Below are 15207 nucleotides of genomic sequence, written 5' to 3' on the forward strand. Positions count from 1 at the left end.
GAAAGGTGTGCAGTTGGCAATCCACTCACATCACCATGGCAACAGAAGAGAGGCTGCCCTGGGAACTGGGGAAGGCTGGAGGCTAGATGCTGGAGGCCAGACTCTAAAGCTCAAAGCCTAGGACCCCAGCTGGGAGACCCAGTAGATTCAAAGGTGTGACCCACGTCTTCCCACTCATCAGCCCCCACCCTCCCGGATCGTGGGCACATCGCTACAGCGTTCTCTCACTTATCCGGAAATCGTGGGGGGGGGGGGGCTGAGAACCCCACCTATCCAGAACCCCCCAGCCACTAGCCTGGAAGCAAACCGAAAAGACCTAATCGATGGCCACCACTCAGGCCCCCAAAGCCATGCCCTACAAGCCACGCTCTCCACACCCACGGACACAGGCGGGCGGCCAGTTGGGCTGGGTCTTCTCTGGTCTAGAGCAGACGCCAGAGTCAGCCCAGATCTGGCACCTCCAAGTAGTGCGGTCTCGGCCCTGAGTTTCCTCCTGCACGAGGTGTGGATAATAGTTGAGTCGACCTCAGAGTGTGGCTGTGAGGATGAAAGGAAACAAAGAAGTACTCAGCCTACCGCCCGACACCATGAAATTACAGCTAACGAGGAAAAGGACGAAAAGCAAGACAGGAGAAATTTTGTCCAGAGCGGGTCCAGGGTACAAAACAGCAGGCAGATGTGCTGTGTTTTTAAAAGGCCAGAAACCTACTTCCCAAAGATTTCCTTTAAAACTGGATACAATGAAAAGCTTTGGCATTTAGGAGCTAGAGCTCCCGGAAAAAAAAGGTGACGTGTACAAACTTACTGAGGCGAATGACGTGATTCTGTGTGTACCCCCCCACCGTATTTGTAAAAGACACATCGTCTTTAACAGAAGCAAATAAGAGGTCATCAATTGTAAGATGCACCATGACTTTGTCACCAAGGAAGGAGTACTGCCACCTATTATAATGGTAAGAGGCCACAGACGGAGAGATGCGTCTTGATTTCAGAGTCGTTAAAATGTGAAAACAGGTACATCTTCAAATTGGCAGACTATCCTATTATGTATGTATGTTTGCTATGGAAATGTCTCGTTTTCCCTTCGGGCAGAGGTCAGATGGAGTCTCCTCCCCCCCCCCCCGCCCCCCATCTATGCCAGGGGCTCAAAACTCAAAACTCAACACCTCTCCCTTGAGCTGCTGGCAATCACTCTATTGTACCCTTCCAGAAGCTTCCTCTCTTAAGAAGCTGATCTAGGCTTGCAGCTCACCCACAGCTGAGCCAAACATGTCTTCTTTTGCAGATGGTCCCACAGGGCTGGCCAGCTCCATCCCTTAAGGTGACTCTATAAACGGAGACCAAGTCAGCAGCACTTGGGTGCTTGGCTGAACCCAAGCTGGAGCCTGGAGGGCTGGGCAGCTGGCTCTCCCTTTCCTACTTCTCAGCCAGCAAATCCATGACCCATGACGAACCTGGGACCATGGAGCAGCCTCCAAGGGCGGGCCTCCTCCGAAGCCTCTACTGTGGGGCCTCCCTGTCCTTACCCTCCAGTAACCCCCACATGCTTTTCACCCACTTAGCTTCCACTTGCTTCTTCTCTGAAGAGAAAACAAGGGGGTCCTGGGAAGGAGAGGGGGCGGGGAGGCAGAAGCTTCCACGGCAGCCGGTCATCCCTCCCCTGAGAAATTAGCGAGGGGTCTTAACCCCCCCCTCCCCAAGGGCCAGCATGCAAAGGCCCCAGCGTCCTCTGAGCTACTCTCCAAAAGGCAGGGGCGGGTATCCTGAAGCGGGCAGAGAGAACTGGGCCATTCAGAACGCTCTTTTCTGTCTTCCTGGACCCACCCTGCGGTGGCCACGCTGAGGAAGCAGGTAAGCCCGAGACGCCCACTCTTCTGTTCTGCAAACGCCCAGGCAGCAGCTAGCTCGCGTGCAGCCGCCCTCCTCCCACTTCAGTCGGTTCTCCCGCGGCCCGGCAAGGTCGCTTTTAGGACCCATTTCCCAGACGGGGAAGCGGGCTCGGAGCAGGGCACTGCCACGCTCACGGTCACGCAGCTGGGCCGGGCTGGAACCCAGGCCTCCGTTCCACATCACGCCGGGCTCCCAGGCCCCCATCCCAGCCTGGTCACTTAAAGAGCTTACTCGAATTTGAGAAAAATACAGATTCCAGACCCCACCCTTGGCGGTGCTGTAGGGGGTGTCTGGAGACGGTGCATTTTAACAGGCGCTGGGAACCAGGGCCCCACTGGGTGGTCCCAGGCCTGGAGGAAGGAAGATAGAAGCGGCCACGCAGGGAGGGGAGAGAAGGGGATCCCGAAGGGACCCTGGGGGCAGACCTGGCCTACTTCTGGCCCGCACTTCGCCTAAACCCACCCCTTCTCTGCAGGAGGCTTGTAACTCGCTTGATACCACATCCTGCTGCTTTCATCTCGCCTTCCTTTTCCCTCTGAAAATCTCCTTCCTCCTACTGACCTGAACTGCTCGCTTATTTACCCCCAGGGGTGGGATGGGCCAGCGCGCACGCGCACGCACATGCACACACGCACCCGGAGTCACGCACGGGCACCCGGGGTGTAAACACTGGTCCTCCGACAGCGCCAAGAGCGCGGCGGCGCTCGAGAGGAGCAGCCACTGCGTGGGGGCCCACGCTCGCTAGAGGTCCTCACGGCTAAGGACCCCTGATGCCAACGCTCCCTGAGAGAGCTCCCAGGCCAGAGCTCAGACTCCTTGACCCCACGACACCAGGCAGCCTTGAAAGAGGCAGCAGGAAGCTGTGGCCACACTCGGACCGCACAGAATTGTCCAGCAGTGGCTACGTCGATGAGGAGGGACTGTCGCCCGGAGCCCGTTCCGCCTCTGGGATTCCTGGGCACGCGTGTGTGCGGCCCCCGTCCCTGGCGGTGGGCCCCATCCGCGGAGCTGGCAGACAGCAGGGCCTGTCCAGCCCACCCGCTGCAGCCGCGGCTGTCAGGGCGCGCTGCTCCCCGACGGTCGGCGGGCAGCTCCGGCTCTGCCTCGGGCCCCCATGCCTGCCCCTCGCACGCCCGCCACACACCTGCAGTCCCCGCCGGGCGCCGAGCCCCTCTCCAGCGGCGACCCCCTGCGATTCCGGATACGGTCAGGACCACCGCGCCGGAGCTAGAGACGCGCGGAACAAGTCCCAGCATCTATACCGACTCGGCTCCGACCGAGCCGGGCCACCCGGGGCGGGGCCTGCTCGGGGCGGGGCCTGGGCGGGGGCGGGGCCGGGCCGAACCGGCCGCCCAGCCTGCCGCTCACGCCACCTGGTGGCCAGGCGGCGGCGGCGAGGCGCGAACCTGGCCCAAGCATCCTCGGAGTCTGGCCCCAGCCCCGGAGCATGTCTGAGAAGACCGTCCAGCTCTGAGCCCGTCTGCCCACGGAAGGAACAGACCCTGGCCGGGGGCGGCCAAGGCCGGAGGGACGCCAGCGCCGGGCACCAGCGACCCCCCCCCCCCACCAAGGAGTAAGGTGCGGCCCAGCCAGGGGAGCGGAAGCGCGGCTTTGGCCCAGCGGGAGATGGGTGGGCGGAGCAGGAGGGAGGCCTGGGGTGGGGGCTTCGGGGAAGAAGGAGAAAGGGGAACCTCCCGCGAGCTGCTTCCTTCTCTCACTGCTACCCAGCGCTCCACTTCCTCCTCCTACTTCTATTTTCTTCGGGTGCCCTTAACCTCTAAAATGTCGGCATCCCTGCTGTGCAGACTAGCTCTGGGACCCTCCTCATCCTTCAGCAGAAGCCTTTCTAGAATTACCAAGCCAATCCAGACTTCCAGCCTCTGGCCCGACTTTCTCACCTTCCGGCACCAGTGGCTGTGACGTCAGCCATTTCTCAGCTCCTGAAGCTGGGAGGGGTCGTCTGCAGAGGCCAGGCCCCCTTCTTGCCGCCCCCTTTCTCCCCACAGGCCACGCGGCCGATGTCATTTTACCCAGAGCTGGAAGAACTCTTTGAGGAATCCTGCACTTCCCCGTCCCTCTGTTTCCTCATGACAAAGTGGGGATCATTTGCCAGGCAGCCGCGACATTGAGAAAGAGTAACAGTTCATTTCACAGCTCACAAAGGGCGAGGCTGGAATTTCCATTTCCACTTTAGAATGGAGCTTGGTGTCACAATATCTGTCCCAGTGGTTCCGCGCAGCCCACAAGGTCAGCCGTTATTGGTGGTCAGAAGCCACAGCCCTACCTGAGGCTTTGAGACATGCGGAGGCCAGTGAGTTTTTTCTTGGCTCGCTAAATACCAAGAAAAAGCAACTTCCCCAAAGGCACAGAAACAGAAATTACCTTGGGGGAACGCAGAGGACTGGTTCCAGCCCAGCGGCAGAGATGGAAATGTGCTCAGAACCCTCCAGTGCCTCTGCTCCTCACCCACCTCGCAGATCCCCGCCCCCACCGTTTTACAGATAAAGAACCAGAGCCACAAAGGCGGTGAGAGGACAGGCCTGATGACAGGTGCAGGCCCTGCGACTTGAGGACGGAGGGCAAGGACTCTGGTCTCCCAAGTCCCTGCTTTTCCCACGACAAAGCAGAGAAGGGGGACCCTGGAGACAGCCCAGGGCTGGCCAGGTAGGGAGGAAGGGGTTGAACGGCCCTAGGAGCCGGAACTGAGGAGCACAAATAACAGGTGCGTGCCCGATGGCCAGGGCGGAATCTGAGAGCGCTTTGAAAGCTGAAGGAAGTGCCGGAGGAGTTGTGAGATCCTTGACGTCTTCCCTGGTCTTGGTGTTGCTAACACTGAAGGTGGAGGAAAGCGGGAACCGTTGCCCGTTAGAGTCCATGACCAAGGAGCTGGGCAAGCCCTCTTGGTCTCATCCCGCATCCTCCCAAACGTGAGCGAGCTCGTTCTCCACCGCCAGGTGTGACCCAGGTGTTAGTCGTGCCTGTCGTTCACCCGGCCCCCAGCTCCACCTGCGTCTCCCTGTCCAAGAGAGCAGACCGACCAGGAGGTCTGGTCAGCACCTGACACCTAGTGGCCAGACCTAGAACTACAACCTTGTTCCACCCGCTTCAACTCCCATCTCTCCCGAGCTGCTGGTAGGATTCCAGGTGCCTCTGTCACTCACGTGTGTGCTGCTTTCGACACCTCTGTGGTTGCTTCACCGAAAAATGTATGTGTATTCGGATTCTCTCGCCTTTCGTTCACTGCCTAATGGTTTCAAAGAGGAGCCTACCCCTTTCTCCACTTCCTCCTCTGTCTGACCTTTACTCCTCGGTGCTCTGAAAAAGGCACCAAGGAAACCCCAAATGACAAATCGAGTTGTCTCATCCCGTCAATGTGGATGAAACATTGTATAGGAAGTTCAAGAACCAGCAAACTAATCTGTAGTGATCGGCGTGGGAAGTTCAAGAACCAGCAAACTAATCTGTAGTGATCGGCGTGGGAATGGTAGTTAGAGTGGGGGAGGGGAGCAGGGTCAGTGGAAAGAGGATGTGAGTGAACTTTCTGGGGTGAGAGGTATGTTTTCTATCTTAATTTGGGGGGTGGTCGTCGTGTGTACACATGAAAAAGTTATGGAGACGTTGGCTTAAAAATTGCATGTTCCGGAGTTCCCGTTGTGGCTCAGCAGAAACAAATCTGACTGGTAACCATGAGAATGCAGGTTTGATCCCTGGCCTCGCTCAGTGGGTTAAGGATCTGGTGTTGCCATGAGCTGTGGTGTAGGTGGCAGATGTGGCTAGATCCTGCGTTGCTGTGGCTGTGGTGTAGGCTGGCAACTACAGCTCCAGTTCGACCCCTGGCCTGGGAACCTCCATAGGCTGCAGGTGTGGCCCTAAAAAGCAAAAAAAAAAAAAAAAAAAAAAAAAATTGCATATTCCACTCTTCGTAAATTATATTTCAGTACCTAAAATGTGGGAAAAGAAGGTCGGTGTCAGGCTTTCTGCCTCCGTGGGCCTCTTGTCTCTGCTCTCCGAGGACTGCCTTATTGTGTGGGTTTATGACTCCCACTGACAAAGATAAGAAAACAGCAAAATCAAAGGTATGAAACCCACAAGATTCAGGATTCGAAAGGACAGGCTCCTCATGAGAAAACATCAGGTGAACCCTAATTGAGGGACGGTCTATAAAATCTTCAACAGCAGGAAGGTCAGGAGCCACAAAGAAAAACGGGGGACTGTCACAGATTGCCGCAGTGAAAGTCAGTGAGGAATTCTGGATGGGATCCTGGACCAGGAAAAGGTCTTTGATGGGACACCTGGAAATTTTTGAATAAAGTCTGGAGATTTGATTATAATATAGTATTGATATTAATTTCACGATTTCTGTCATCATACATGTTGTGTATGATGCTAATATGTGGAAAGGTTTGTGGAAACTCTAGGTTTACAACTTAAAAAATTTTATTGAGGTATAGTTGACTTACAGTGTTGTGTTAATTTCTTCTGTACAGCAAAGTGATTCAGATATAAATATACAAAGGAGTTCCCTTCGTAGCTCAGCAGTTAATGAACCCGACTAGGATCCATGAGGATGCAGGTTCCATCCCTGGCCTCGCTCAGTGGGTTAAGGATCCGGCATTGCTGTGAGCTGTGGTGTAGGTCACAGACATGGCTTGGATCCTGCGTGGCTGAGGCTGTGGCTGTGGCCAACAGCTGTAGCTCCGATTTGACCCCTAGCCTGGGAACTTCCATATGCCGCAGGTGTGGCCCTAAAAAGCTAAATAAATAAATATATATATATATATGTGTGTGGGTACATATATATTCTTTTTCAATTTTTTTCATTATGGTTAGTTGCAGGATATTGACTATAGTTCCTTGTGCAATACAGTAGGACCCTGTTATTTATCCATCTTTATACAATGGTTTGCCTCTGTTAATCCCAAACTCCCAATTATTCCTTCCCCTACCACCTCGCCTTTGACAACCACAGCTCTGCTCTCTGTATCTTTGAGTCTGTTTTTGTTTTGTAGATATGTCGATTTATATCTTTTTTCTTTTTTCTTTCTTTCTTTCTTTTTTTTTTTGTCTTTCTGTCTTTTCTAGTGCCACACCCTCGGCATGTGTGGGTTCCCCTGGTCTAATTGGAGCTGTAGCCACCAGCCTACGTCAGAACCACAGCAACACCAGATCTGAGCCACGTCTGCAACCTACACCACAGCTCACGGCAACGCCGGATCCTTAACCCACCGAGCAAGGCCAGGAATCGAACCCGCAACCTCATGGTTCATAGTCAGATTCATTAACCACTGAGCCATGACGGGAACTCTGATTTATATCATGTTTTAAATTTCATATATAAGTGATGCCAAATGATATTTGAACTTCTTTTTCTGTCTCACTTCACTTAGTATGATAATCTCTGGGTCCATCCATGCTGCTGCAAAATGGCGGGGTTATTTCATTCTTTTTCATGGCTGAGTAATATTCCATTGCATTCAAGTATCACATCTTCTTTATCCAGTCTTCTGTTGATGGAAATTTAGGTTGCTTCCAGGTCTTGGGTATTGTAAATAGTGCTGCAGTGACCATTGGGGTGCATATATCTTTTCAAATTGCAGTTTTGCCTGGCTGTATGCCCAGGAGTGGGATTGCTGGATCCTATGGCAAGTAAATTTTTAGTTTTTTGAGGAACCTCCATAGTGTTTTCCATAGTGGCTGCACCAATTTATATTCCCACCAGCAGTGTAGGAGGGTTCCCTTTCCTCCACACCCTCTCCAGCATGTGTTATTTGTAGACTTTCTAATAATGGATATTCTGTCTGGTGTGAGGTGGTCCCTCATGGTACTTTTGATTTGCATTTCTTTAATAATTAGTGATGTTGAGCATCTTTTCATGTGCCTGTTGGCCATCCGTATGTCTTTGGAGAAATGTCTATTTAGGTCTTCTGCCCATTTTTTGATTGGGTTGTTTGGTTTGTTGTGGTCAAGTTGTATGAGTTGTTTGTATATTTTGGAGATTACACCCCTGTCAGTCGCATTGTTTGCAGTTATTTTCCCCCATTCTGGAGGTTGTCTTTTTGTTTTGTTTATGGTTTCCTTTGCTGTGCAAAAGCCCATAAGTTTGATTAGGTCTCATGTGTTTATTTTTGTTTTTATTTCCATTGCGTTGGGAGACGGACCTAAGAAAACACTGGTATGATTTCTAGGAGTTCCCGTTGTGGCTCAGTGGTTAACGAATCCGACTAGGAACCATGAGGTTGTGAGTTCGATCCCTGGCCTTGCTCAATGGGTTAAGAATCTGGTGTTGCTGTGAGCTATAGTGTAGGTTGCAGATGCGTCTCGGATCCCGCGTTGCTGTGGCTGTGGTGTAGGCCGGCGGCTACAGCTCCAATTTGACCCCTAGCCTAGGAACCTCCATATGCCGAGGGAGCGTCCCTAGAAAAAGACAGACAGACAGGCAGACAGACAGACAGAAAGAAAGAAAACACTGGTATGATTTCTATGTTTTGCCTGTGATCTCTTTTAGAAAGTTTATGGTGCTGTATCTTACGCTTTGCAACTTTAAAAAATGTAATTCCAAAACTACTTCAACATACGATCTTTAAAAAGAAAAAAAAATACCATACATCCCACAAACTTTTGAAAAACTTCCCCTTTCATTTTCTCTGTTACTACAACTTATAAAGAAAACTACCTACCACACTCTTCTCTATGACATGGATTTAAAAACTTGACATAAGATCAGCCCTAATTATACCCAAGCTTGAATTAAAACGGTGATGTGCTCTGACAAGGTAGAGTTTATTCAAGGGATTGCAGATCATGGGTGAGCCTAAAGGGATTCAGACCTAGTCAGTGCCTCCAGCTGGACTGGTTGCCCACACACGTACCTGGTTAAAAGTCGGGGCCCAAAGTTCCCACGGTGGTTCAGTGGGTTAAGAACCTAATTAATGTTCATGCAGATTCAATCCCTGGCCTCCCTCAGTGGGTTAAGGATCTGGCGTGGCTGTGAGCAGTGGTGTAGGTCTCGGAGGTGGCCCGGGTCTGGCATGGCTGTGGCTGTGGCTGTGGCGTCGGCCCACAGCTGCAGCTCCAATTCAGCCCCTAGCCTGGGAACTTCCATATGCCACGGGTGCGGCTCTAACAAAAAGAAAAAGAAAAAAAAGGAGAGAAAAAAGTCAGGGACCTGAGAGGAGAATTCAAGGGTGGGCCTTGGGTTCCAAGATAAGGAATGGCCTTTAATGGAAGCTCCAGAAGGTCAACATAGGAGAGGCCTAGGGTCTGACCGATCCATCACCATTCTAGAATTCAGATTGTATGTTTGGAGAGGAGCTGATGGGCCACCCCCACCCCCACCCCGCCCAAGCCCTTAGTGCTGTTACGGGTGGAGTGTGACCTCTGTCCCCGGTCAACCTCACAGGTCAGCATCGGAACCTTCTGGGCAAAGAGCTTCAGGCAGAAGCCATGAGGGACTGTTTCCATCAGGATCTTGGAAATCCAGGGCACAGCAGCGAACAAGCAGGTGAGAGGGGCGGGCGGGGTTGGGGTACACGGGAGCCCCCCTTGAAGGCAGCTTTGCCGGAGGGCTGGAGCAGGAGTCAGGCACTCAGACGTCTCCAGAAGCCGGACAGCCGAGACAGAAGCGGGGAGGTGGTGTTAATTCATTAGATCACGGCGCTTCGTGGTAGCATCGCCAACGCTCTGTGCCTCCTGAAACAAACGCTATTGCGATTTCACTCCTTTTTTTTTTTTTTTTTTTTTTTTTTCAGTTCAGTAAGGTTTTCTTTCCCTTGCACATGTCTTCTGGTCTTCCTATGAGTTTCGTGGCTGGTGGCATCTCACACGTATCCTTTCAATAGGCCCACTCTGTGGGTTAAACACATAGGCATAGGAGTTCTGTTGTGGTGCAGCGGAAACCAATCCGACTAGGAACCATGAGGTTGCGAGTTCGATCCCTGGCCTTGATCAGTGGGTTAAGGAGCCGGGGTTGCCAAGAGCTGTGGTGTAGGTCGCAGACGTGGCTCGGATCCTGTGTCACTGTGGCTGTGGTATAGACCGGCAGCCGTGGCTCCGACTGGACCCCTAGCCTGGGAACCTCCATATGCTGCAGATGTGGCCCTAAAAAGCAAAAAAAGCAAACAACAGTAAAAACCACGGAGGAATACTCTTCACTTGCACTGAGAAACATGTGCGCTCCCATTTCCCCCAGAACACATTTCCCTCTTGGCCCCTTTTGTTTTTCCACCTTTGCTGGAGGCATGATTACAGGACGTTTCACTTTCACCTCCTTCCACTGTGAGGAAAACAACCGCACAGATAGAAAAAAGGGGAACTGACCCTTGACCCTGAGGCCTGGGAACAATGTGGTAGGGAGACAGTAGCCTGGCGAGGATGCAGATGAGGAGCCCTCTAAAGCACCCCCACCCAGGGGCAGCTTCAGCCCACTGTGACCCTGTGGCAACGCAGGACAGATGTGGTCAGATCGGATCACTGGTGAAGAGAAAGCAAAAATCAGAACTCTTCATCTGAAATCGCCTGATTTTTTTTTTTTTTCAGAAGTGCTGGGAACGCATTTGAAACAGTATGTTCCCCCCCCTGGCAGGCCACACCAGCTGCGACCTCCTGCCTTTCAGGGTGTGACATCTGGTCCATGTTATAGCCGTGGGGGTTGCACCAGTGAGACCTGAGTTATTCCTGTCAATGGGAGCTCATTTGTTCCCACTGGCTCCGGAGACACAGTTTACACAAGGGGCGGGCTTCAGTGTTAAAGGTTTATTAATATAGTTCATCGTAGGAACAGGACACAGGATGCGCCATGGTGAACACTCTGGGTGACAGAGAACAGAAAGACCTTGTCGAGATGATAAATGTTTTGGTCTCAGTCCACCCGACAAAGTGATGCCTGCTGATGACCTGGGATGGCTCATAATAGAGCCACCATGCCGATAACATAGTCCTTCATGACAAAGGGCCTCCTATGACAACAAGGAGCAAACCAAGGGTGGCACACACGGCAGAGTGTCGACCATATTCTGAAATTCAAGGGGAAACCCCGAGAAGAAAACCCATCAAGACACAATTTGGGGGCGGAAGCGTCAAGCTTATCATTACCAGCTGAAGATATGATTGACTGCCTGGGAAACCCTGGCCAATGGGCAGAGGAATTTTTAGGCCTTAGGAGAGAGCGCAGCAAAGTAGCTGGACCAAAAAAGAAATCTGTGCCTCTGAGTAGTTTCCTCTACACAGCAGGGACCAAAGAGAAGAGAGCTCGTTCATCCAACAACAAAAAGGCCTAAGAAAAGGAAAATCAGGAGACCCGAAGTAGCCAAAACTGTCTTGAAAAAGAAGAGCAAAGTTGGAGGACTCAAGTGCCCTGATTTCCAAACTTACCACAAAGCTACAGACAGATGCGTGGTTGAGAGGCCAGAAATAAACTCTGACATTTGCAATTGATTGTTGGTGAGGGTGCGCCAAGACAGTTCAAAGGGGCAGAGACTTGTTTTTCAAAAATGATGCTAAGAAAATTGGATGCCCTGATCCAAAAACAAAAGGGGGGGGGAGAAAAAGAAAAGGAGTCCCTACTTCACCCTACACACAAAAATTAACACAAAAGGAATGGAAGACCTAAATGTAAGAGTTAAAACTATACAAGTCTTAGAAGGAAACATGGGAGTAGCTCTTCCTGACCTTGGCCCGTGCAGTGGTTGTTAAGATAAGACCTCAGAAGCACCAACAACCAAAGGGGCAGCGGCGGGGAAACAGATGAGGTGGACGTCATAAGAATTGAAAACTTTTGTGCTTCAAGGACACCATCGAGAAACAGTAAGTGGAGTTCCCGTCGTGGTGCAGTGGCAAGGAATCCGACTAGGAACCATGAGGTGGCGGGTTTGATCCCTGGCCTCCCTCAGTGGGTTAAAGATCCGGCGTTGCCGTGAGCTGTGGTGTAGGTTGAAGATGCCGCTTGGATCTGGCGTGGCTGTGGTGTAGGTCGGAGGCTACTGCTCCGATTGGACCCCTAGCCTGGGAACCTCCATATGCCGTGGGTGCGGCCCTAAAAAGACAAAAAGAGACAGAAAAAAAGAAACAAAAGGCAACCCGTAGAATGGGAGAAATTTTTGCAAACCATGAATATGAGAAGGGATTTTCATCTAGAATACGTGAAGAACTCCTAGGAGTTCCTGTTGTGGCTCAGCAGTAGCAAATCCAACTAGTATCCAAGAGGATATGGGTTCAACCCCTGACCTCGCTCAGTGGGTTAAGGATCCTGCATTGCTATGGCTGTGGTGTAGGCCGGCAGCTGTAGCTCTGATTCAACCCCTAGCTGGGAACATCCACATGCCGTGGGTGCAGCCCTAAAAAGCAAAACAAAACAAAACAAAACAAAACAAAAAACAAAAAAAAGACTATATTAAGAACTCCTGGAGTTCCTGTCATGGCTCAGTGGTTAACGAATCCAACTAGGAACCATGAGGTTTCAGGTTCGATCCCTGGCCTTGCTCAGTGGGTTAAGGATCCGGTGTTGCCGTGAGCTGTGGTGTAGGTCACAGACTCGGATCAGATCTGGTGCTGCTCTGGCTGTGGCGTAGGCCAGTGGCTACAGCTCTGATTCGACCTCTAGCCTGGGAAGCTCCATATGCTGCAGGTGCAGCCCGAAAAAGACAAAAAGACAAAAACAAAAAACACTGTAGTACGGGTGTAGGCAGTGACGAGATCGATAGGGCTAAATTGATCTGTCAGAAGCAAGTCCAAGTGGGCGTCGCGTGGTGGGGCAGCGGGTTAAGAATCCGCCATTGCTGCAGCTATGGCACAGATGGCAGCTGTGGCTCAGGTTCGATCCCTGACCTAGGAACTCCCATATGCCTCTGGTGAGGCTGAGGAAAAAGCACAAGAAACACAAACGTCTGAATTAATTTAATGTATGATAAAGAAGATAACATCAGTTACCCAATAAATGGCCTAGAACAACTAATTAACCATTAGGAGAAAAGAGACCTGTGGTTTCTGCCTCAAATCTCATAGCTCCCCAAGTCCTAACTAATTAAAGACCCACATGTAAAAGTGAAAACAAGGCAAGTCCAGAATTCCCTTGTGGTGCAGTGGGTTAAGGATCCGGTGTTGTCACTGCAAGTGGCTCAGGTCACTGCTGTGCCACGGATTTGACCCCTTGCCCAGGAACTCCACATGCTGCAGGCATGACCCAAAAATAAAACAAGCGAAGTCCAGAAAAAAAAAAAAAAAAGGAAATGCGTATGTCATACGGGAATTGGAGCAGTTCGTTTAAAGCATGACACCAAAATCAGAAATAATGAAGGAAAAAAAAGATTGATTTGCATGTAGAAAAGTAAAATAGGAGTTCCTGTTGTGGTTAAGAACCCAACATCGTGTCCATGAGGATGCAGGTTTGGTCCCTGGCCTCTCTCAGTGGGTTAAGGATCCAGCGTTGCTGCAGCTGCAGCATAGGTGGCAGATGTGGCTCAGGTTTGGCATTGCTGTGGCTCCGGCGTAGGCTAGCAGCTGCAGCTCCCATTCAGCCCCTAACCTGGGAACTTCCATATGCTGCAGGTGCAGCCCTAAAAAGAAAAAAAAAAAAAGAGTAAAATAACTTCTATACATGGAAAATCACCATAAATATTAAATTAAAAAGCAAATGGGGAGTTCCCGTTGTGGCGCAGTGGTTAACGAATCCGACTAGGAACCATGAGGTTGCGGGTTCGGTCCCTGCCCTTGCTCAGTGGGCTGATGATCCGGCATTGCCGTGAGCTGTGGTGTAGGTTGCAGACACGGCTCGGATCCCGAGTTGCTGTGGCTCTGGTGTAGGCCAGTGGCTACAGCTCCGATTCAACCCCTAGCCTGAGAACCTCCATATGCCGTGGGAGCGGCCCAAGAAATAGTAACAATAACAACAACAAAAGACAAAAAAGACAAAAAAAGACAAAAAAAAAAAAAAAAGCAAATGGTATACTAGGGCAAAGTATCTACAATGAAAAATAAAGAATACCATCCTTAATGTAAAATGTATTTTTACATGAAAAATATTGCATAACCCCAAGAAAAGTGGTTTGCGCTGTTAGGCACACAGTTCGCCCAAAATAGACACGTAGTCATGAGTATGTGGGAAAACCTTTAACTTTATAAGGAAAAAATACAAAGTTAAGCAACGAGATATAAACTTTATAAACAAACATAAAAGAAATTGTATTACCCAGAGTTTTCTAACATCTGGAGACTCAAAATTCTCCTAAACTCTCACTGTAAGGATAAATTTGGTACTGTGTATGGGGACCCACTGCACGGGGGCGGGGGTCGAACCTGCATCCCAGCGCTTCTAAGATGCCGCTGATCCCACTGGGCCACAGTGGGAAACTCCTAAGAAAAACGTGGCAGCGCTCGTTGCATTTGGAAAAAATAAAATCTGATTACTTGCCGTTTACATCTCCAATATGAAGACACCAAGGTTGAAAATAAAAGGAGAAGGAAAGAAATACCAGGCATATACCAACCAAAATAAAGGTGGTTAGTTGTCGTCTTTAAAAATGTTTTATTAACGTGTAGTTGACCATGTTGTGCCAATTTCTGCTGTACAGGAGAGTGACTCAGTCAGATGTATACATACATTTTTTGGTATTATTTTCCATCATGGTCTGTCCCAGGAGATTGGATATAGTCCCCTGTGCTGTAAGGTAGGACCGTATTGTCTTATCCATTCTACATGGAATGGTTTGCATCTACTAAGCCCAAACTCCCTGTCCATCCTCCTCCCTCCTCCCTCCCCCTTGGCAACCACAAGTCTGTTCTCTATGTCTGTGAGTCAGTTTCTGTTTTGTAAACAGGTTCATTTGTGCCATAATCTAGATTCCACATATAAGTGATATCATTTGGTATTTGTCTTTCTGACTGACGTCACTTAGTATTAGATCTCTAGTTGCACCCATGTTCCTGTGAGTGGCATTGTTTCATTCTTTTTAATGGCTGAGTAGTATTCCATTATATATATGTACCACATCTTCTTAATCTGTTCATCTGTCAGTGGGCATTGAGGTTGTTTCCATATCTTGGCTATTGTGAATAGTGCTGCAGTGAACATAGGGGTGCATGCATCTTTTTGAATTGTAGCTTTGTCCAGATACATGCCCAGGAGTGGGATTGCTGGATCAAATATGGTAATTCTTTATTTAGTTTTCTGAGGAACCTCCATAATGTTTTCCATAGCAGTTTTACCAGTTTACATTCTAGGTGGTTAGTTGTCTTATTCTCATATTAAAATAGACTTAAGTATTACTAGAGGTGGTTTCATCAACCAACAGATAAAACAGATCTAAACCTATACAAAACTAATCT

At 50.3% G+C, this 15207-nt stretch overlaps 1 protein-coding gene across 1 annotated transcript in view; it reads left to right on the forward strand.

Annotated features, from left to right (window-relative positions):
- Positions 1 to 3290: 3290 nt before the first annotated feature.
- The window catches only part of NTN1 (netrin 1), a 241409-nt gene continuing 229492 nt past the window's right edge, over positions 3291 to 15207 (forward strand). Inside the window, exons 1-2 of the mRNA XM_084982995.1 lie at positions 3291 to 3468; positions 9290 to 9391. The gene's annotated coding sequence lies outside the window, so the exon portion shown is untranslated. The remainder of the gene's footprint in view (positions 3469 to 9289; positions 9392 to 15207) is intronic.

This window comes from Sus scrofa, chromosome 12 (assembly GCF_054392235.1).
Source record: "Sus scrofa isolate SSC_HxYL_T2T_F1_AM1 chromosome 12, Sscrofa_HxYL_maternal_Yorkshire_Landrace_v2.0, whole genome shotgun sequence".
In the NCBI taxonomy this organism is placed as follows: domain Eukaryota; kingdom Metazoa; phylum Chordata; class Mammalia; order Artiodactyla; family Suidae; genus Sus; species Sus scrofa.